The sequence below is a fragment of the Pelmatolapia mariae genome, linkage group LG14, assembly GCF_036321145.2.
Source record: "Pelmatolapia mariae isolate MD_Pm_ZW linkage group LG14, Pm_UMD_F_2, whole genome shotgun sequence".
NCBI lineage: Eukaryota > Metazoa > Chordata > Actinopteri > Cichliformes > Cichlidae > Pelmatolapia > Pelmatolapia mariae.
In genome coordinates this window covers 3,405,947-3,431,056 of record NC_086239.1, presented here as the reverse complement: position 1 = coordinate 3,431,056, position 25,110 = coordinate 3,405,947, and positions in this window count along the sequence as shown.

Sequence of the window (25,110 nt, the reverse complement as noted above, 5' to 3'; positions counted from 1 at the left end):
GTCCAGTGAGGGTGACGGGAGATGGCCAGAATAGACACACAACCACACACACACACACACTCAATCAGGTTAACATGTATATCCTGCTCCTACAGATAGCTACCTGCACTAGCCATCACTCCACTGACAACACACAATATTATGCAAATATGCTTCCGTGTGACAGTGGTGTTGCTGCTGGTGTGGCTCAAATGGCCTTTCCAACTGCTGATCAGCTTACTTACATTCCCTATGCATCTCTGTCTGCAGCCTGTCTCAGCCTCCTTACCAACATCTGGTTCCTGAAGTACAAATTTGTCTCTCCCGTTCTGTTTCACTGTCTAAACTTCTGTCTTTATTTTTGCCCCTCTGCTCACATGTTTCTCTTTATTACTGTGTCTTGGGGGAAAAAAATGTCAATTTTTGATCAGTCTCTCATTTTTGACACATTATAGTTAGAACCAACTTGACACAGGACACCTTCACCTTTTTGCTCCCTTATCTCTTATTTGTTCAGTGATGTAACCTTTGACACATTTGTGTGTGTCTCTTTGTCGTGCCTTTCACTACAGCTTAGCCTCACCAAGCTGCTGAAGCTAACACGTGGCTGACAGCAAATCCAAACCATCACCAAGAATGATAAGACTTGACCCCAGTCTGACCTTTAAACCCCTGAACTCTCAGATGATCTTAAAATGCACAGAGATGTCAAAACAATCATAGCCAGAGAAACCCCTGGTAGACTAAAGAAAGTAAGCGGAGAGAGAATTTTGATAAATTAAAAATATTTGTTTCTGAACAAATTTCTATTAATATGCTCTTCTCAAAAAATTGAACAAATTCTGAATTCTACGTAAAAAAATTCTTGAAAAATATTCTCATGTTTAACTTGAGAATGTGAATTACCTGTAATGAATTTTGATCTCTCAGAATTACTAAGTTTATACCACTGAAATGATCCACCAAGGTTTTGTCTGGAGCTGATATTTTTTTCGAGTTACAGAAACAAAAACTGTTTGACATCAACTTAACTAACATTATTTCACTGCCTCACTGTCTCTGGGGGTGCTCCACCTCACATGCATTTAAGACACATGTGGGACGACTTGCACTCAGAAAAGTGAGTGAAAAAAGCTCCAGTCAGTTCACTACTTTTATCTACTATTAAAAGCAAAGCAAAGAAACAAGAATTAGTTAGAATTAGTGGGTGTTAAAGATACTTTTTGACTGTCAAGAAGATTATGTAAAAAAACAAAACAAAACAAACAAACAAACAAAAAACAGGGCAGATTTTATGAAGGTTGGCTGGAAAATTGGAACATTATGAAGATGTTGGTTCTGATTTAAATATTTGGGTAGATTTGTGACACCCTCAGAATAAAAGTAATGTTTCCAGTGTTCTGTTTCTTCTTCTTCTAATTTCTGTAAAATATTTTGATCTAGAGGTTCTGTATTCCAGAAAAGATATTTTGACATTTTTCTGAATTTCACTAGAAAAGAACAAAAGTGATGTTTTATCCGATTCCTCTGTAACGTAGCTGAGAAGTAGGTCTTAAAGAGATACTATTTGACTGTCAAGAAGATTATGTAAAAAAAAAAACTGAACAAAAAAAAAAACAGAGAAGATTTTATGAAAGTTGGTTGGAAAGTTGGAGCACTCTGGCTACTCTGCTTCTTGCTTCTTCTTCTAGCTCTAATTTCAGAGCCTCCTCATACTATCCCCTAGTTTTTTGTGTTTTTATAAAAATTCCTAGCAGGAGACATGACAAATGTATTATGTACAGAAAAGGAAAGCTTGTGGAATTAGTATGATTTTGTTCTTTTTTCCCCCTTCTGTAACATCATCTGTGAATTGGAGCATATCTCCCTTAACTTCAGCACCATGGCCCACAGTTGAACCTAACACTGCTCAGACAAGGTGATAGGCTGCAGTGATTACATCTATCCCTAGAGCAGTGCCAGGAAAATGGCCCTTTTCCTCATTTCTATTATCACATTTGACCCTCCTCATCCTCCCTGGCCTGACGAAAAAAGCGTTTAAGGCACACTTATTAAACATAATCTAGTGAAGTTATTAAAACAAGCCAGCTTACTGAGAGACCTGCCGAAATTCAATTACCTGTGTAGCTGGAGGGAGAAGCGGCCAAAGAGGGTGACGAGTCTTCTGCTTTTATAGAGCAGGAGGAATGGTGTAGTTAGCGTGGCTTCAATTAACACAATGAGGCTGCGGCAGTAATGAGCTCGTGCACGATTGGACGAGAGGAGAGTCTGAGGTTAGCGGCTGTCTGCTGCAGGCGCTGAGGGCAGTGTTAGGGCCACAGTGAGCTCATACTTTCTTGTCACTCACTCGCAAGTTCCTCGATTGTAGCTTTTCCATTAGAGCTTGTGTCAAATATATGACACTGTCATTACAGTGCACAAAAAAGCAATTTTTTTTCGTTTTTAAGAAGTTCCTTGTTATAAATTACTGTCATTTGCTTATTTGACACTGTATTATCAACTATCTCACCTTACACTATTTTTAGTTTCCATTCTATCATCATTGATGATCTTGGCGTCAGCTTATCTCATTTGTTTTTTAGCCTCCATGAACCCTTTCTTTGTGCTGATAGATATAGCTTTGTGTGTCAGTTTTTCAGTATGCTGTTAACATACCTTCAGTGACTGAAAGTGAATCCTCTAGAGTCATGTGATTGTACACTGAAATGGTGAAATTCCATCAAAGCAGAACCACTGTTTGATTTCTTGAGGATGTTATTTCAGTGGTTATTTCAGGGGCTCAGGGGTCCAACTCATTATGGGAAAAAAGTCTTAAAGTAAAAGCTGTATCACAAACAACATTCCTGAACCGATAACTTCTGCAGACAAATAAAAGGTCCTTGAAGTGTTGTTGTGTGTGTTGTTGGCAGCTATGAAAAAAAGCAGTGCAAAAAGAAAAACAAACAAGTTAGTTGATCCTGGTAGGCCTTTGTGTGCGTGTGTCAGTGTGAAATTCAAGTGTTGTGAAGAACTCCATGTACACTGCATGTGAGAGAATTCTGGATGTTTGAGTAAATATTTCAATTCCATTTTTGTCACGGGACCGAGTGGTCTGTACAGAACAGGACTCAGGTGCAGAAACCCAGAGCTGAGACAGCAGATGATGTCACAATAATTTATTAGGCTGGAGTGCAAGAAACGTAGCAAGGACAAAAAACAATAAGACGTGGATTTTGACGTGGCGTGGCTAGGGCGAGGGAACAGGGCCTGAGATGCAGAGTGGAGCTGAGCAGGGAACAGTCACACTGAAGAGAGAAGACAGTGGAGTTAGCGAGGTAGTGGAGGTAGCTCTGAAGTGATAAGTTGTAAGTAGCAGTTCTTACTTGCAGTTGGGGACACAAGGTGTTGAGAGGGGGGTGATGAGAATCCAGGGGGGCTGAGTGGTGTGACAAGGCTGACCTGAGATCCGGGGTCTTCAGTGTGATGGCAGGAGGGCAGGCAGGTGAGGCACAGAGTGATTTTCAAAATGTTTGCTTGGTATCCTGAGTCCAGAGGTAGCACGTGAGGCGAGGTGAAACCAGCAACTGCAGCACAAGAAAGTATTGTTAGTAAGATAAATCACAGCGAGAACTTGAAGCATAAGGCCTGTTACCAACATGAGTTGATGACGAACTGGCAGTGAATGAACATCAATGTGTTGCTTAAATCCCTCTGGCTTGATTGCCTGCAATAGGCTCCAGGTGTGCAGGAGCTGGAGGAGTTGACCCTGCCCAGGGGCGGATCCCAGGTAAGTTCAGGAGCCTTATGGAAATTCCAGCCACCCACTGCAGACCATGACAGTACCCCCCCCTCAAGGGACGCCTCCTGGCGGCCGATCGGTCCCCAGCCCGCGACGTGACCTGTAAAAGCTAGAGATTAGAGCAGGGTCAAGGATAAACGAGCGAGGAACCCAGGCACGTTCCTCAGGCCCATACCCCTCCCAGTCGACCAGAAATTGGCGACCCCTACCACGGCGGCGGACGTCAACGATCCTCCGAACCGTGTAGGCCGGATGACCATCGATGAGCCGGGCGGGTGGAGGGGGGTCGGAAGGTGGGCACAGCACACTGGACAATACTGGTCGGACTTGGGAAACATGAAAAACTGGGTGAATCCGTAGACTGGGAGGAAGCTTGAGTTTCACAGCAGAGGGCGAGACGACCGAGTGGATGACATACGGCCCAATAAACCGAGGCGCCAGCTTGCGGGAGGAAACCTTAAGGGGAACATCTTTAGCTGACAACCACACCTTCTGCCCTGGGGTGTACCGAGGAGCTGGTGATCGTAGACGATCCGCATAGCGGCAGTGGCGGGCAGCAGCTTTCTTCAGTGCCTCCCGAGTCCGAGCCCAGACGCGGCGGCAGCGCTGGAGATGGTGCTGGACGGAGGGCACAGCCAAATCAGCCTCTTCCTCAGGGAAAAGGGGAGGCTGATAGCCTAGGGACACTTCAAAAGGGGAGAGACCAGTAGATGCAGAAACATGAGAATTGTGTGCATACTCCACCCATGGGAGATGTGCGGACCAAGTAGCCGGGTTATGGGAAACCATGCAGCGGAGCATGGACTCTAGTTCTTGGTTGAGCCTTTCAGTCTGTCCATTGGTTTGAGGGTGATAACCAGAACTGAGGTTGGCTTGCGCACCTAGAGCAGAGCAGAAAGATTTCCAAACCTGGGATGTAAATTGAGGTCCCCTGTCAGAAGTGACCTCGGCAGGAATTCCGTGGAGTTTGAAGACGTGGTCAACCATCAGTCTTGCGGTTTCCGTGGCAGTGGGTAGTTTGTCCAGGGCAATAAAGTGAGCTGCTTTAGAAAACCTATCGATTACAGAGAGTATTACAGTTTTACCTGCTGACCTAGGCAGTCCAGTGACAAAAATCCAGGGAAATGTGGGACCAAGGACGAGAAGGTACGGCTAGAGGTTGTAGAAGACCTGAGGGTCGCTGATTTCGAGTCTTGTTCCTGGCGCACACGTCACAGGCAGAGACGTATTCCCGCACATCACGTTCCAGAGTTGCCCACCAGAAGTGACGACGTAGTAGTGCGATGGTGCGGCCGATTCCAGGATGGCAGGAAAAACGGGAGGTAAGTGCCCACTTAATGACAGCCGAACGGGTTGCTGCGGGAACGAAGCGGCGGCCTGGAGGCCCCGTGCCAGGGTCTGGTTCATCCTGTAACGCTCGCTGGATGGATTCCTCTATGTCCCAGGATAAAAACGCTACGCGGCAGGAGGTAGGAAGCACAGGAGCTGGTTCGGTGGGTTCAGCATCTGGGTCATAAAGACGAGACAGGGCATCGGCCTTGGTGTTCTTGGAACCTGGACGGAAAGAGATGGCAAACTTGAAGCGATCGAAAAACAGAGACCAACGGGCCTGGCGGGCGTTAAGACGCTTAGCAGTTTTGAGGTAAGTAAGGTTTTTATGATCTGTGAAGATGGTGAATGGGTGTTCAGCTCCTTCCAATAGGTGCCGCCACTCTTCCAGGGCTAACTTAATAGCCAGCAACTCTCTGTCTCCTACATCATAGTTGCGTTCAGCTGACGAGAGTCGACGCGAAAAAAATGCACATGGGTGTAACTTGGCCTTGGGACCTGAATGCTGTGAGAGGACTGCTCCGACGCCAACGTCGGATGCGTCTACCTCCAGAACGAATGGTTTGGAGTGGTCTGGGTGACACAATACAGGTGCTGAGGTAAATAGTCGTTTGAGTCTACTGAAAGCTGCCTCAGCTTCAGGTGTCCAGATGAACTGTCTTTTGGTGGATGTGAGTGTAGTGAGAGGAGTGGCTACCTGGCTGTAGTTGCGAATAAACCTCCGGTAGAAATTGGCAAAGCCGAGGAAACGTTGTAGGTGCTTGCGTGATGTGGGCGTGGGCCACTCCAGAATCGTGCGGATCTTGGCTGGATCAGTCTTCACCTGCCCTCCTGCGAGTATATAGCCAAGAAAAGTGACGGATTGTGCATGAAACTCACATTTCTCGGCTTTGACGTAAAGTCGGTTTTCCAGGAGGCGTTGAAGAACTGCTCGGACATGGACATGGTGTTCCTGGGGGGTTTTGGAGAAAATGAGTATGTCATCAAGGTAAACAAAGACAAACCGGTTCAGGAAATCACGGAGCACGTCGTTGACCAGGTTCTGAAAGACAGCGGGGGCATTGGTTAACCCAAACGGCATGACCAAATACTCAAAATGACCTAGGGGCGTATTGAAGGCCGTTTTCCATTCGTCCCCCTCCCTAATGCGGACGAGGTGGTAGGCATTGCGGAGATCCAGTTTGGTGAATATGATGGCTCCATGGAGGGGTTCAAAGGCTGAGCTGATAAGGGGTAAAGGATATTTGTTTTTAATGGTGATTTCATTTAACCCTCTGTAGTCGATGCATGGACGGAGTGATTTATCCTTCTTTTCCACAAAAAAGAAGCCGGCGCCTACTGGAGAGGAGGATGGGCGGATGATACCTGCAGCTAGTGACTCGTGGATATACTTTTCCATTGACTCTTTCAGGTCTGGAGATGTTGAATAGCCGGCTAGAGGGAAGCGGAGCACCAGGTAGAAGGTTGATAGCACAGTCATAAGGTCTGTGAGGTGGCAAAGATGATGCTTTGTCTTTACTGAAAACTTCCTGGAGGTCATGATACTCAGGTGGGACGAGGGTGAGGTCGACCGGATCTGTGTCTGAGGTGTTAGTGTCAGGGGTACCTGGTGGTAGGGCGGACGTGAGGCAGTGAGCTAGACAAAAAAGGCTCCAACTAGCGATTTTACTCCCAGACCAGTCTATGTGAGGGTTGTGTTTCTTTAGCCAGGGGTAGCCTAGGATGAGTGGTGAATCGGGAGAGGAGAAAGTGAACAAGGTGATGGCTTCACGGTGGTTTCCAGAGGTGACGAGGGTTACTGGGCCAGCCTGATGGGTTATCTGAGAAAATATTTGATTGTTTAATGCAGTAACAGGGATGGGAGGATCGAGTGTTTTGAGAGGCAACTGAAGGCGTCTAGCGAGAGCTAAATCTATTAAATTTTGCTCCGCTCCGGAATCAACGAGAGCGTGGAGAGGGTGAGAAACCTGATTTAGACAAAGGGTGACTGGTAGAATTAACCGGGGTTTGGAACTGAAAGAGGATCCGCCCACCAGTATCCCCGAAATTACCGGCGGGCGGAGTCTTTTGGCCGAACCGGGCATTGTGCTAACCTATGCTCCCCTGAACCGCAGTAAAAACACGCACCTGACCGAAGCCGTCGCTCTCTCTCCTCAGGTGTGAGACGAGAGCGGCCGATTTGCATAGGCTCCGGAGCGGTGTCTATTTCTACGGGAACCGGGGCGGACGTGGACACTGGACGTGATGGCGGAGGAAGTGAAGAAGTACGAGGCGCGGGTTTACGATGTGTATGACTCTTTTCAGCTTCCCTTTCCCTCAACCGATTATCTATCCTAAGGGAAAGGGAGACCAGGTCTTCAAAAGACTTGGGCTCATCGCGGGAAGCTAGCTGGTCTTTGAGCTCATCGCTTAAGGCACGACGGAACACTCCCCGAAGGGCATGATCGGGCCAATTGGCCTCAGCGGCTGCGGTACGGAAGTCAATAATGACCTCTGCGACGCTCCGGCTCCCCTGCTGTAACCTTAGCAACCTTTCATCAGAACTGCCCTCAGATTCTGGATGAGTAAAGGTCTTTTTAAACTCACACAGAAAATCATCGTACGAGCAGGTTGGGAGTGGATGAGCCGACAGGTAAGCCTCAGCCCATAACAGTGCCTTACCCTGAAGCTTAGCCACCAAATATGCTACCCGAGCAGAATCGCTAGCAAAAGAACGGGGAGAATGCGTGAATGCGAGAGAACATTTTAGTAGAAAGGCAGTACAGCGACCCTGCTCCCCGGAGTAAGGCTCGGGTTCTGGGAATGCAGCATCGCGGAAAACGGAGCCTGAAGGGGTTGGAGCTGGGGAAGACTGGGGAGGTTCTGCTACGGGTGCAGGAGACGCAGAGGATGGGTACGGAGCAGTGGAAAGAGCTGACTGAATTTCCTGCAGGGAAGCTAAGATCTTAGCCTGAGTCTCGCCTATGGCTTGGCACCGGGTGTCGAGGGCCTGCAATGCTTGCTCATGAGCCCCTAAAATGGCTCCCTGCTTGGAGACTGCTGCACGTACTGGGTCTGCTGAGTCCATTTTCTGGCCAGTTCGTACTGTCACGGGACCGAGTGGTCTGTACAGAACAGGACTCAGGTGCAGAAACCCAGAGCTGAGACAGCAGATGATGTCACAATAATTTATTAGGCTGGAGTGCAAGAAACGTAGCAAGGACAAAAAACAATAAGACGTGGATTTTGACGTGGCGTGGCTAGGGCGAGGGAACAGGGCCTGAGATGCAGAGTGGAGCTGAGCAGGGAACAGTCACACTGAAGAGAGAAGACAGTGGAGTTAGCGAGGTAGTGGAGGTAGCTCTGAAGTGATAAGTTGTAAGTAGCAGTTCTTACTTGCAGTTGGGGACACAAGGTGTTGAGAGGGGGGTGATGAGAATCCAGGGGGGCTGAGTGGTGTGACAAGGCTGACCTGAGATCCGGGGTCTTCAGTGTGATGGCAGGAGGGCAGGCAGGTGAGGCACAGAGTGATTTTCAAAATGTTTGCTTGGTATCCTGAGTCCAGAGGTAGCACGTGAGGCGAGGTGAAACCAGCAACTGCAGCACAAGAAAGTATTGTTAGTAAGATAAATCACAGCGAGAACTTGAAGCATAAGGCCTGTTACCAACATGAGTTGATGACGAACTGGCAGTGAATGAACATCAATGTGTTGCTTAAATCCCTCTGGCTTGATTGCCTGCAATAGGCTCCAGGTGTGCAGGAGCTGGAGGAGTTGACCCTGCCCAGGGGCGGATCCCAGGTAAGTTCAGGAGCCTTATGGAAATTCCAGCCACCCACTGCAGACCATGACAATTTTAAGTTTAATGAAGAACAGAACAGGTTGTAGTAAAAGTGGTGGTCTTAATTAAGCCATCCTGTTCAGAGCATACCCTTGCTATTGTTTAGCTTTTTTCTTTAGAACAACACATGCTTATCCCAGAATTGTTTTAAACAATGTTCCCATTGTCTTACAGATGATCTCTTTGGCATTGGTACCTCGGTGCACAATTGGTGTCAAAATTGGACCCCAATAAATGACAACCAACCTTTAGAAGACCAATGCTGTAAAAGGATGCCTGTTGAAATGAGGCACAGAGGGGTCATATCTTTCTCACTGTTGGGCAACGCCCTTTTTTTCCCCCCTTTTGTTTTCTTGAAAACTGAACGTAAGCATATTTGCATAGGTTGCATGCCCCAAATCCTTCACTTTGCATAGCCAAATATCTAAACAAAATCTAAACACAAACATGGTAGCTTGAAATCTGCATTCTTGAATTTATGCTCACTAATTGTTCTAATTGTTAGGGAGGCACCAGAACCATTCCATCAAATCAGAATAACTGCTTAAGTAAAAAACAAACAAACACTGACGATACTAAAGTGGTCAAAAATAAGATGGTAGGAATGTTTTTCTTCTTTTCACAAGATTTTGTGACACTGTAGACAATTAAAGACATATATTGTATTTTGTAATTTAGGAAATATTCATCATGAACTAAAAGTTTTCATCAAAAATATTTTAGTGAAACTTGTGTTCCCTATAAAGGCTGACCTCTGTTATTATGATAGTCTGTAATCAGAGTATAAGTGCATTTCACCCTTAAGTGTGACTTCAAAAGTTCAGGTCTGTTTTATTGTGCCTCAGTAGAGTAGTGATGTTAAGGTGAGGAATAGCAGAACTGTTTCTGCGAATGTGACTGTTTCAATTATGATTTTGCCTCTGACATATAAATAGGTGAGGCACTAACTAAATGTGTATTGTAAGTATTGCATTCTTTTTGGCATAGTAATACTATCTTTGCTAATGTTAATAGCCGAGATAGAATAGAATAGAATAGCCCTTTATTGTCATGGTACATGTATCTAAAAAAATATATACAAACATAAAAGCTATTAAAAAAGAGGAGGATAATTTGCAAACATAAGGAAGGCACACAATAGAGAAGTCACACATTGGAAGAACAGGTTGCAAAGTGCTTGTGGCTGTGATTGTGCTTTAATGCATTAAAGGAGCATTAAAGCATAATCACAGTGCAGCCACTATAGATAGATCCATGGAGCCACAAATGCAACCATAATCCAGCAGCTGAGCAGAGAAGTTGCAAGCTGCAACTAACCAGTCCTGTCCAACTCCTGACCAATAACGTTCATCAGCATAGCATGGAAGCTCCTGCCAGGTATTATAGCGGCTAAGATGAACAGGCACATGGCACATGAGCCATGTGTTGAGTCATGGCTCAAAGAATTGGGAGGAACACAACAGGGGTAAAACACCAGCCACAGGTAGACAGAGATGTCACTTGAGAGTGCCAGACCAGACTGACCAACCTGTGCACTGCCTGGACTGATTACAATAAAGCCTATGATTCAGTACCCCACGCATGGATCCTGGAATGCCTAGAACTGTAGAAAATCAAAAGGACCACAATAGACTACATCAGGCATTCAATGGTGGAGTGGCAAACACTATAGGCCAACTTCAAGCTAACTGCACAAGTTGCTATTCAGTGAGGGATATACCAAGGAGATGCTTTGTCCCCACTGCTGTTCTGCACAGGCCTGAACCCCCTCAGTGAGATGATTAACAAGACTAGCTACAAATACTGACTACAGCAACAGGCAGTCATCAGCCACCTCCTCTACATGGATGACATCAAGCTGTATGTCGGGAGTGAACAAGACACTGATTGACTGATCCATACCACTGGGCTCTACAGCAGCGATATCTGAATGTTATTTCAACTGGAGAAGTGTAGTCTGATGGCAACAAAGAAAGGGAAGGTAGTCAGAACTGAGATGATTTTCCGAAGGCAACATTGCGGACAATGAGGACAGCTACAAATACCTGGGAATCCCACAGGCAAATGTAAACCATGAAGAGGCCATTAGGAAACCCGCAACCACGAAATACCTGCCGAGAGTAAGGCAAATCCTGAGAAGTCAGCTGAATGGGAAGAACAAGATACCATGCTGGAATAGTCAGGTGGCAAAAGGCGGAGAAGCCACTGGCATCAAGACAAGAAGGCTCCTTACCATACAAGGATGGTTTCACCCCATATCCAACACCCTGATTTTGTATGCTAAGCAGAAGACAGGTGGCTGAGGACTAGTTAGTATCATAATCCCTATCCAGGATAAAACATCAAAGATACATGGGTATATGATGAGGAGCAAGAAAGGGAACCATCATGGAAGGATAGTTCCCTACATGGCATGTACCACCAGCAGATAGAAGAAGTTGCTAATGTTGAGAAACTCTATCTATGGCTGGATAAAGCCAAGTGACTGGTATAGTATACAGTAGGGGTGGGGAACTCCAGGCCTTGAGGGCCCAGCTATCACCCTGGGTCAACACACCTGAATCAAATGATTAGTTCATTACCAGACCTCTGGAGAACTTCAAGGCATGTTGAGGAGGTCGTTCAGCCATTTAAATCAGCTGTGTTGGATCAAGGACACATCTAAAACCTGCAGGACACCGGCCCTCGAGTCCTGGAGTTCGACACCTGTAGTATACAGGAACATGTGTGCCGAGTATGGAGTGGAAGTCCTGAGGTCAAAACGGGATACACCCTGCAGGGTGGTTGAGAAAGACCAAGCCAAGATCCTATGGGACTTGGTGGACTAGCATAAGAGCGTAGCTAGATGTAGCTATACCAAGTAACAGCAACATTGGGAAGAAGGAAGAAGGAACACGAGAAGCTTGGAAATACCAAATGCTAAGTACAGAGCTCGAGAAGGTGTGGGGGGTGAAGGCAGCAATGGTCCCCATGGAAAATAGAGAAGTTTGGGCAGTGACCCCCAAACTGAACAGCTGCAGCAGATCCATGAATAACATCCGAGGTCTCTGTCTAAAAGACCACAGTCCTAGGAATAGCAAAGCTACTTTGCAGGACCTCTGGTGGAGATCCTGAGCTTGAAAATCCTACCTCCTTACTGAAAATGAAAGGAATGTGAGGGTCCTGCTTCTCGTAAAAGTGTCCAACTCTGAAGCCAGGTTTACTTGAAAACATGAGAAAAAAATTAACGTGATCTATCAACACTGAAAAGGTTATAATGGAAGTTACTAGTCATTATCGGAAACTTTCACTTTTAATCATAAGCACATGCCTACCTGTCACTAAATTGAAAATGTGCGCCTTTTAATTTCCGTTCATATAATTTATGGTCTTCGGTGTGCATTCTCACTGAAAAAGATGTAAACCTATCACCAGTATATGTCACACTCTAAGAAATCCAACTTCATCTCCAGCAAAACCTCCTGTCCCTTGTCTAAACACAATATTAAAAACCTGAAGGGAATGTTGCATATTCTATGCCCTCTTTTTTCTACAGTAAGGGACATTTCAGTGCATAATGTAAAAACCTGTTGCAATTTTCCACATCTGTGTGGCAGCTCAGTTTATCCACTCATTGGCACTAGCCAATTTGTCCACATGCATGCATACGCATCTGCATCGACATGTGCCACTGTGTGAGTATATCTGTTTACCTCTTTTTGTACCAGCACCTTCTGCAGCACGCGAGGGATTGTTGGGTTATCAGTGTAATTGGATCACCTCCCTGTCATCTTGTCCTGGTGTTTGTTGATAGACCCTGTTTTAATTTGGCCTTTGTCTCTAATCTGCGGTAGCTGGCCCTCATCTCAGTAATCCCTCAGATAAGTGGCAGACAGACTGGGTATCCAAGGAGCAGCAGCCATGTGCCCTGGTCCTGTTCTGTAAGCCTCTGTAAATATGATGGCGAAGGCTATTTAATGGGGGAAAGGAGAGCGAGATGAAAGGCAGAAATGGATAAGAGAATGTGTGTTATGAACCTGGGCTTCAGTTGGAAAGCCTAGGAACTTGACTCTACAGTCACACCAGGGTCAATAGAAGGTGTCAGCAAAGGTCAGTGAGGTTTCTGGTATTTTGTAGATATTCCTCTGGATGTCTCTCATAGTGGGGATTATTGCTGAGAGTCACTATCACAAAGGTTACAGTCGTTGACAAAGACATTTCAGCCTAATAGCCTTCACATCATCAAATATTTAAAAAAGTGAGAATAAGACTGTAATCATAATTTAAACTCACTTTCAAATATTGCAAAAGGATTGCAAATATTCTTTTAAAATAATGAGCACTGCAAAAATAAGTTGTTACATTTTACATAATGTCATTATCTTTTGTAATAAATCATTGTCAATGTATATCTGTCTGTATATATATAATTTGGCCTTTGTCTCTAATATATATATATATATATATATATATATATATATATATATATATATATATATATATATATATTGCACAAACAAGGCAATTCTTAACAAGCTATTAGATGAAAACTTCATAAAATGTGCTGTGTGCACTAAACAATTTTGTGGAAGTGGCAGACAGAGCATACATAAAGCAGTCAGCATTAAAAGAAGAGCTCTGGAATGTTCTAAAGAAGCCTGGAGAACTATTTCTCAGGACTACTTTAAGAAATTGCAAGAAAGCTTACAAAAAGAGCTCAGGTTAAGGAATAAAGGTGGTCAGACCAAATATTGACTTAGAAGCTTGCTAGAATTTTATAAACATTGTTTTTGTCTCATATACTTTATTTCCAATCATGTTTTTACATTTCAATAAACCACTGCACATATAGCAAAATATAAAGTGAGGGTTGGCTCAAGACTTTATGTATAAAGTGGGCCACAGATCACAACATGAAAATCTTGGAATAAAAATAAAGTAAATCAATGTGACTTTTGAAGGGAAAATAAATTTCAAAAACTTTTGCAATTATGCTGACCATATCTGAAATTCAAGTTTAATCTTTTTGTTATTATTATTATTATCATTATTATCAGGAACAAAATTGAAGATCTTGAGGCTTCTGAGCTAGAACATGCCAGAAGAAGTCTGACAACCTCAAACTTATTCAAGCACTGATGCAGCTCCTCCAGTAGTCCAACCTCCAAAACACAAGCTGTTATTATTATGTATTTTTTCTCTGTTTAAAAAGAGATTACCTCACAGTCATCAGTGTTGCTCTGATTGTCTCTAAAAAAAGCAGTTCCTACCAAACTTTGTAAATCTACTTCTACTGTATGTGTACTTTTGTGGTTCCACTGACCACACATTCAGCCATTCACATATCTCAAATCTTGATCAATATTAAATATGAATAGGAATGAAGCTTCATGGTAAAACATTTTATATTTTTCATTATTTAGTCATAGAAATATGCTTTTTAAATAAAAGGCATGTGGGACAACTTCATTATCTTGCCCAAAGATAACATGCTGATTGGAGAAGTCGAGGGCTGGAGCACGGACCTTCTGACTCTTTACCCGAACTAAATTAAAAACAGAGAAAAGAAAAAAAACATTTCTGAAAAACATATTTAAACATTAATTTTGTTCTATGAATTTAATTGACTCACATATTTTGTTGTATTAGTATTTTACACTGCGGAACTCCATGCTCAATCTAGTGGCCCAGTGCGTTTCCCATGTTGTCATAGCCACTGATGAGAGAGAAGCAGCAGTTTTTCTTCCAGAGCTGCTCAGTTGCTCTTTTGCATAGCTGAATTCATGGGATTCTGGGTGACCGCTTCAGCATCTGATGATTACCAGGGTGTTTGCGCGCAGGAAGGATATGGAAAGGCTAGAGCAATGAGGTGACAATTTACTCCTGAAACCCCAGCAACTGTCTGATCCTCCCCTCCGACAAAGAGAGAGAAAGAGAGAGAAGAATCCATAGTCCCAATCTCGTTTGGAGATGAGCCTTATTGAATTAGGACAGAATGAGAACATGGGGCAAGATTTCAAATTCTTCATAAATGCCTGAAGATCCATTACTTAGTCTTGGCAGGACTTAAGCTCTTTTAAGCCGACAGTAAAACCAATGAGTACACTGAGGAATGGCAGCCATCAAGAGAGGACTTCTTGTAACCACCAGGGAGTTCAGGTTCATCCCTCAGGCATGCAGATATGTCCAGCTGTCTGAAGGAAGGAGGTCAACAACTGCATTGTTTTAACATTTCATTGGTGATTCCATCATTAAGCGATTCATGTATAGTGAGTAATGCAAAAGTGTTTCATCATTTTTTACCCCTTTCTGCCCTTCATATGTAACTCAAGTGTGACTGGTTATTCTTATTTGTTCTACTTGAATCTAAAAGATAAAACATCTGATTTTTATCCACACTGTTTCACTGTTATCCAACTTTTATCTCCTAAATTTTATCTAAGGAAGCATGACTCTGACTCAAGGACCACCTAGTATTTCCAAAAAGACCAGGATATCAAATATGTATTTTAGTCATTTGCTGGTTCAGACATTATTGGAATTATTTTCAAGGATAAGAACGGTCTATGATATTTAGTTATGTATGTATGTATTTGTAATGGTTTTTTTTGTAATAAGACAGCATTTATATAAATATTACAAATGAAAAAATAGAACTTTGCAACTCTTAAATTTCCTTATTTTACAGTTATTGTATATTTTCCCATAATAATACCCTGTCATTTGGATTACCAGGAAAGTCGACATGAAGACTTAATTGGTTACCTGAAGAAAAAAAGCAAAAATTTTAATCAAATCATAAAAAAATCACTTTTGAACAAATGCAATTCTGGAGAGAATAACTGTAACTGACATGTTGTTTAGTTGGACAGAGATGGGGCTTCTGCAGTACCACAGTTCACTTATAATTTAAAATATATTCTCACTATTTTAGTTTTGGTTTAATTTGCACAAATCTAGTTTTGCTGGGGCTGATTTAGAAATATCTGTGTCTTAAATGTCTGACTTCAACTTATTGCTGTAGAATTAAATCTCATTTTGCTTGTTTTGCTCACAACCAGTGTCCCAATTTGATTTAACAGCATGCCATCTTTACAAGGACAATTTCTCTTAAAGAATGTTGTTGTTGAAAGCTAGAACTAGGTGGACATTGCTATAGATTTTTTAATACTCTAGTCACCACAAGCAAGATTCCATTTACTGTCATTGTACTGGGGCAAAGACAGAAGAATAAAGCTGAACTATGAAAATAACAGACTTAAAAATTTATTTAAAAGTGGTCATGATCCTAGCAGAATCCACACTGCTCTCTCAGTGCAGACACCTCTGACAGGCAGCTTTGTCTTTGCCTTGCTCTTTGCGCAGGAGTCTGGTTCATGCCATCTCTAGGCCTCCTCATGCACCAGCCCTGTTTGCCCTGTCCTCCCCAACAGCGCGGGGCTCAGCGGCCTGTTTGTTTTAATCAGCACTATGTTTGCCAAAGAGCTTACCTCAGGAGATGGGAGCCCTTGTGTGCTTTCCTCCAATGCAGAGAAGACAAGCCTAGGGGTGGGGCGGGTGAAGACATGGGTGGCGGGAGCATGTCTTTATGGCGTTAACATATATTTTCACTGTTATTTTAAGTTTTTAGTGAAGTGTGTTTTTTCAATACCAAAAACTACTATTTTATTTTTTGGTATTATTTTTATTATCTTCTGTTCACTGATCAATAATAACAAAACCAACTGAGGGAGAATTGAGAATTTTGACACAAAATGACAATAAAGATACAGAATTTCTTTTTCGTGATTTTATGATAATTGTGTTATAATATTTAGTCAAATCATTTAATAAAAAAAGTATAATTTAAAAAATGTTGGGGTTTTTTTTGTTTTTCAATGGTTCATTAATCAATTCAGTCTTAGTTTTCAATAACATTTGGGAACTAGAAGTGAAGAAGCATGCATCCTGTTTTCTACATGTCATAAATTTGTGATCTTTCATCTTATTCCTCTTTGAGATGGGAATGAGCCCTTGCCTTAAATTGAAAAGATCAAGTACTGTTGGGTCTTTTTCCTTTTCCCCACAATGTGAAGCAGTATGGATGGAAGGATTTTTAGTCAGTGTCATTGACAAGTCTTCACTCTCTATCCTGTTTACTGATAATACGCCCAACTGTACCTCTGTTCACACCTTTGCATACCAGGCCAACACAAAACTGTAACTGTTGTTTTATAAAGTTGCCAAAAGTTTGAAGTGCAGCTTCTAACAATTTCAGCCATCTGACAAAAAGTTTGCAATGTGGATTTTTAATGATCTATTCTCCATTTGATCCATTTTGTGTAGCATACTGAGATACTTAAAATCAAAGTATGCTATAAAACATGCCCAAAATAATCTTATTTATTTGTATTGTGCAAAGTTTTCCTCTTTGTGAAGCACAGCATTGCTCTTCTCATTGAATGCTTTCATTACATGTCCACTTTTGGCATTCACATGCTCCACACTTCCCCCTCTCTCTACCTATTTGTTCTCGATTTCTTCACCGTCTGCCAGTCAGATTATCATCAGCCTTCATTTAGCACGTCCACTCAGAGCCAGACATACCATCTTTGGCATCAAACCCTTCTGTCAGGCCTGAATCTCAATAGCATCACCTCAGCCCACAACCCTTCCAACACCCTCTTTTGTCACCAGCACAAAGTTGATTCTATTTACCCACCATCCCACTGATCTTTTGCACAAACAACCCAAGCTGAAGAAGGGAATGCAGAGACATCAGCCAGCCACCGAAACAACCAAGCAGTTAGCTTGCCCACCAAACAGTACTCTTTTCCTTTACTTGTCTGTAAAACCCATCTGCTGGAAGCAGCATTAGTTGCAATATCCAATTCAATCCCTTCCCTCAACCTTCCAGAAAGCTTTTAGCCACATTTTAGCACACAAAAGCTGCTGCTGTGGCCTTTGTAGCCCAAGCTTCTATTTAAGAAGGTGAGGGTGAAGATGCAGGGGGAAGAAATCAATAAAGTGTCCTGGCTCTTAATCTTCTTGGCCTGCAATGGAGGTGTTTTAGGTTGGGAGAGGGGAGGAAGGAGAGTGAAGGGAGGTAGACTGTTTTTGTCATTCATAAGCTTTGCTGACAAATCCTTGACATCATTTGGCTGATTGTATCGATAACTTCTTCCCTGGACTGCAGAGGACAAATCGAGATCACTTGTCTGGCTTTGTTGGGGTGGTGGTGTGAAACAGGGGGTTAGGGTGATGGTTGTGCAGCCATTGGGTAGGAGAGAGGATCATGTCCGGCACAAAGCTGGCGCTCGCAGTCTTGGCTGTGACACTGGCAGCCGAAGGTATTTCTACCAGAGAGAAGTTCAAAGGTTATAGCAAGAGAAGATCCTTGTGAATGTTAGTAAATCAGCCAAGGGTGAACAACTGATTGTCATCCCAGTATAAAGCTGCAGATCACTTTATGTCATGACACTGACCATTCTATCTGAAAATCGACTAAAACAGAGGGCAAATTAAGAAATACAGTGTTTCAACTCTGACTGATGGTCATTTTAATATAATAAAAAACGAAGAAACACTCACACAACCCTAAAAAGCATTTATCACTCATAAGCATTCTCACTCACACAGATTTGTATTCGTATTTTCATCATGGGGTTCTTTCACATGGAAAAAAGGAACAGTTTTTTTCTCCTGTCTGCTGTTATGACAGTTGTGAGCTTGGGTGTCAAATGGCAAATCTCTTAATCTGCCCTTATTAATAAGAAAAACATGACACTGTCTGGTATTTTCATACACATTCCCATCTCTACCAAAATGCATGGAATAGGAAATAGCACAATAATACAGAGGTATTAAGATTACATAATTTGTATAAAAGGACAGTGCAATACAGATACCACTCCCCTGACATCCAGATCGGCGCTTGTCTAACCTTTAGTTAAAGGGTTGGATAGCGTATGTGTTTCTCTCCCACACATATGCTATCCCACGCTCCTCTGACCTTCCTCTCTTGATTTCATTTTTTAAAAAGCATCTCAGGTATCTTTTTTTTTTTATTTATAATTCAGGTCAGCCGTGTGCCATTGCTGTTGCTTTCCTCAGAGCCTACATACCTCCCTTCCCCATCTTCATTCCTATTCACAGCCTTTGTGCATGTCTGATTCCAAATTCATTTTCTGTTTTCTTTTTTTTTTTTTGTAGATTTGGAGGTGGAATCAGGTATGCAGCTCATAAGGCTCTGCGATGAAGCCACCACCTGCAGCTCTTCAGGAAGCGTGTAACTGAAACTGCAAATGCTTTTTACTAATAAAACACGGGACATGCAATCAACTGTATAAGCCGTGTGAACATTTGAACTAAGTGCAAAAGAAGAACAAAAAACAAAATTGCATTGGTTTATATCATATTTTGCTTATTTTAAATTTTAACTACATAGGTCATGCAAAAAACATTTTTTACCTAACCTGGATTACAGACCTTAATACCTTGCTGGATAAAGTAGGATTGTGAATGTCACAGTTGATTAAAAATTGTTCTTCTCATTATGGTATAAAAATGGCTCTTTAAGGTTATATGATCCATTTAGACCATGCCAACCACCACGTTCTCTAACAAAAAAAACAGGAAAAAAATAGCTTTACCAACATACCTAAAGTGAAAGGCACCAAGAAATGAAAATTAAGTAAAACTGTCTGAAATCTTGTATGAGAAAAAGAATGGGATTTAGTTTCCATTTTCTAAGTTTTCAGTAGCATATAGCAACAATTGTATACATTTTAACCACATTTTGAGAAAATTTATTAAGAGAAGGGAAACTAGACACATTCTGCAGAAAAAAAAAAATAGGACACAGTGAGATAACATACAGAAAAGAGAGTAAATATATACTATTGTATTGTAAGATTTTATTTCTGGTAAGGTTGGGGAGCACTTAATGGTTGGGGAAGCTTATTGTACAGTGAAAAAAAGGTACAAAAAACACATACTAAGTTAATAATATTGAGCATAACCAAAATGATTTAAAAGGAAATGTGAAAACCAGAGTCTCCTGGATCCCCTTTTCAACAACAGCACCCTCTTCTTCTTAAAGGGGACTTTAATGTTCTCTGCTACAACCTCACAGCAATTGAGGAAAGGATTTGTGTGAATCATTTACAAATATCTTAATCTTAACTAGTCCACATTGTGATTCACTATTTAAAATGTTATATATTTTTAAAAAATTCCCCTCTCGCCCTTGTGGTCAGTCTATCCTTCAAGCTCGGGTCCTCTACCAGAGACCAGGGAGCTAGAGGGTCCTGGGCAGTATCTTAGCTGTGTGTCAGGGTTTGAATCTTAGCTGTTCCTAGGACAGTGCTCTTCTGGACAGAGATCCTCGATGTTGGTTCCTGGGATCTGCTGGAGCCACTTGCCTAGCTTGGGGGTCACTGCATCAAGTACTTCGATTACCTCCGTTCCATGATGCCTGCTAGCATCTTGCACCCTGCTATTATGTGCTAGATTGTCTCAAGGGCATCTTTACACAGCCTGCACCTGGGGTCTTGCCTGGTATGATAGACCCCAGCCTCTATGGATCTTATACTGAGAGCTTGTTCCTGTGCTGCCACGATTAGTGCCTCTGTGCTGTCTTTCAGTCCAGCCACTAGTAGGATTTCTAGATGTCAGCCACTTCCTCTATCTGCCGGTGGTACATACCATGTTGGGGCCTGTCCTTACATGATGGTTCCTGCTCTTTCTTGGGTTTCTTATTGCTGAGGTATTCACTGAGCACATAGTCGGTTGTGGCTATCTTCCTGATGTACTTGTGGATGTTTGTTGTCTCATCCTGGCCAGTAGTCCTTGGCCTCCTTCCTTCCACTTGGTGTACAGCCTCAAAGTGCTGGACTTGGTATGAAGCCCTCCATGCATGGTCAAGATCTTCCTGGTCTTGACGTCAGTGACTTTCATCTCCTCATTTGGTTTACTTGGTGGTCTCAGCTTTCCTAACAGCCTCTTCATGGTTCCCATTTACCTGTGGGGTTTCCAGGTACTTGTAGCTGTCCTTAATGTCTGTCGTATGTCTGTCAATGTCTGTCTCTCATCAGTCAGATTAGTTTCAGCTGTGGGTATAGCTGACCAGATTGTGGTGGCGCGAATGAGGGATAACCAGGGAAGGTGACTAAGGGATGTTGACAACGCCACCTGGGGGGAGAGGTACACCCGAGGAAAGATTTTTATAGCCAATGTAGATATTACACTAGCTACCAAAGCCCACAGGCTCGTTATTAACAGCAGAGGTGAGGCAGATCAGTTTTACAAATCAAAATTTATTAAGAAAAACTGCTAAAAGCATAGAACTGTAAAATCAGAAAAGTTCTTAAGGTAGCAGGGCTGAGCCTGCAAGACGGTTAATTAAAACACTTTATTAACAAACAATGATTAAAATGACCAGGCTCGCTGCCACGATGCTACCCTAGAACAATAACAGCTTGATAAAATAACTAAACAAAATAGTGGAGACCGGCCACTTGAGGAGGCAAACTACCAGGAGGAGTGCCCAAGGGTGCCACCAATTACTCACCCGTGTACTTCCACCACAAACCTCACTGTCACTCACCCTTTGGAAAAGAATGTGGGTATAGTCTAGAAGCACTGAAATGTCAAAACAACTCGTCCTTGAATAGTTTCAGCTTTAGCTCCCAGTGTGTCTTTGTGTGTATCTACAGCCCAGTCTTTCTGTTGAGCCTTGTTGTGTTGTACTGTTTATCTGTCTGTTTGGTGAGCTAACTGGTTTTGTTACTTTGTGTTTTTATGACAGTTTGCTGATTTTTCGCTTTTAACCAGTCAAATACATAGCTCATCTTTTGTTAATGAACTCTACCTGTCAGTGGGTTTGCATTCTGGTCCTCATTTCAACTTATTCCACAACATGAGGCAAAACTTGACATCTTTAATCACAGCTGGTAACTTGCAGGTTTTTGCCATTTCAACATTGCGATTAGGGTTTTTGCAGTAAGGCTTTTGTAAAGGTATCTGATTTGACATGATCTTGACAAATCCTCCCCACAGTGCGATGTCATTCATCAATCGCTAGAAATATAGCACAATACTTGTTTTTAACTGCTGTAGAACATTCAGGGATAGAGCCCGGTCACTGCTCTGTGTATGGTTTACTTAGTGAGTCACACATACACAACAGAGGCAGTACAGATTAGAAGTTTTACAGTTGTACAACGGTTTATGTACATTGACTTCCCACTTTTAATGAAAAGCAGTATTATGTCTTGGCATACATCATTTAAGAAGTATGACCCATATGGTTCCAGATGGGAAAAATCACGAAAGCGATCAGAATATATATAATCATATAATTTAATCATTTCTGATTAAATTAAATCCAAATGACTACAATAAACTGGCAGAACTATGAAAGATCCAAATTGAAATTGTTCTTTAAAAACAATGACAAAGTTACAGTATGAGTGGCAGGCACATTTGGCCAAGGTCAGAGGTATTTGGAGTGGATACAGAAAGTATCAGAAGGGGGAGCAAACTGCTCCTCCTCCCCTCCCCCAAACCATTGTTGTGCCCCGTATCCTCTTGTGCATCCAACTTCAATTCCACTTCAGTTTTTATCAACCTTCTGCTCACCTCTCAAGGAGATAGGATTCAAACCCTGACACAAATTAGCGCCCCAGATTGACTTGATACTGCCACACCCAGGGGACATACCACAAAAAAGGAGGCCCACATTCCCCCCCCCCCCCCCCCTCCTTTCATTTCAGCCTGTTTTCTATATCTCCTGCTCTTGCCCTCTATGTCCTGTGTCCTTCCATTTTTTTAAATCCTCAGTTCCTCCTCCTTCACTTATATCCCCTTTCCTCGTCCTGTCCATCTTCCACCTCATCTTGTGTTTCCCTGTGCGTGCCTCCTTGTCAGTCAGCTGTCTGAGTGACATTCCACCTACTCCTTCACTGTGATGGACAGACGCCGTCGGGTTCTGATAGAGTAATTTGCTTATAAAAAACAGGGTAGAATAAAAAAAAGACAGTTGCGAGGCCAAGTGATTATATTAAGAACAGAGAGGAGAGAGTGAAGCAATAGGGGAGGGTATTCCATTTCCTTTCATCACGGCGGCTGATAAATGGATCGCAGACAGTTTCCATTTACTGTGCTTTTTTTTTCTTCCCCTGACATTTTTGAAACAGAAGCCAATGGCAAGTCAGAGGGCACAACAGAAACAAGTGCCACAGAAAATCCTAACATTGTTTGATTCTAACTCATACAGTACAGCATGGGTTTATGTTCTCTGGAACTGCAGCACAAGTGGGAATTAAGCCTACAACTATGACGATGTTAGCTATGCATAGTTTACATGGACACTGAATGTTATACCTCTGTACTATCACAAAGACAGTGTCAAAAATTATCCCAGAAGGAAGTCAGATTACAATATGCAAATAACTTATTGGTAGACTGTTAAAAACCCTGATTAAACACTTGAAAGTTTCATTATTTTAAGTACTCAGAGCAAACTGATTGTTTAAAAAAAACTATAATCTTTCCACTGTTTGTGCCTCCCAATCTGCAGTTTTTTAAATATATTTATCTTTAATCTTCATGGTGAGCTCCACTGTTGTCCACCTTTCTGTTCAAGACAACTTTTCAACCAAGCAGTGTTCTACCTGCATATAGCATCATCATAATTGGGCTATGTAGTGTAGGCATTTAGTTCTGTCTGCATAAATGAAATTCCAACATCCAGAATCTCTCTCTGAACAGTCAAAGACCCAAGAACACCAACTAAGGGCTATAAATTCTGCAAAAGTTGATTCTGTTCATCTGGACGTAACGTTTTCAGTGGGAGAAACGTTTCGTCACTCATCCAAGTGACTTCTTCAGTCTCAGCTGACTGCAGGTTTCCACAATCTTATAAACAGTACATTTGCATAATAACTGAAACCAGCCCAGTATAGGAACAATGGGCTGTTCCTTCAGTGGGCTGTTCCTTCATCATAATTATGCAAATTCTCATGACCATTGATCAACAACCACTGATCAAAGACCACTGATCAAAGACCACTGATCAATGGCCATGAGTCCCATTCACAGAGAGTTGGGGAATGGCTGCAATCACAGCATTGTAAGATGGCGAAAGATTTACCCTTAGGCCCCCTCCTCGATTCAGAGATGGTCTTTCCCTTTTCACGTAAATGGCCTCCTTGACTCCGCACTCAAACCAGCGTTCCTCCCTGTCCAGGATTTGTACATCCTCATCATTGAAAGAGTGTCCACTGGCCTGTAGGCGTAAACCTGCAGTCAGCTGAGAGTGAAGAAGTCACTTGGATGAGTGACGAAACGTTTCTCCCACTGAAAACGCTACGTCCAGATGAACAGAATCAACTTTTGGAGATTTACTTACCTGAATGATTGAGAATGCATCAAGACGCTATAAATTCTGCATTATTCACTGGGGAATAATTAGTCAATTAATTATAGTATTAGTATCTAGGTATTAATAAACTCTTTGGTCAATGTTTTTTTAATTGTTATGTAATAAAAACCAATGTTTTTCTTTGTTTTGATTTGATCAAACTTGAGAATTTACTGATTATCTTTGTCTTTTACTGCTTCTAACTGCAGTTATATTGCAGTATTTTTTGCTTCTTGAATTGTTCTAACAATTTGAGATATTCAGTGATGTCTTATATTCTAGTAAACATGTTTCACATTTCACACATATCACTTATTGAGAAAATCAGGCTAGCTATGCAAAATAAAAACAATAATGTCTGTAGCAACTCTAACAGGACACAATTTATCTGTCAAATAAACACAAAAATGTTCAGGGACACTGCATCCAAGTAATGGCAAATTTCATATATGAGCTGTACCGTAAAGGAATATCCACACACACAAACCGAGGGTGGTGAGCAGCTCATGCGGGGCTGTCCGGCCTTGTAGTGATTACTCACAGATAGTATTGATCTCAGATGCAGACCTCATTCATTGCAGGATGACTAGCAGCAGATGAGCTGAGGCTTATTGCTGAGCAGGACTGTTCTGTGTCATCTGGAAAACCACAAGGGTAAATTATTGGCGCTTTGAATAAGTAAATGCGAAGGTTGGCTTTATATCTTACTCAGCAACGTTACATAATGTGCAACATTCAGCCAGTGAATGGGGCTGAACTTTGTATTAAACAAAAAAGATGAGATAAACATAAATATTGGTCTGAGACGCAAAAATCATAAGAA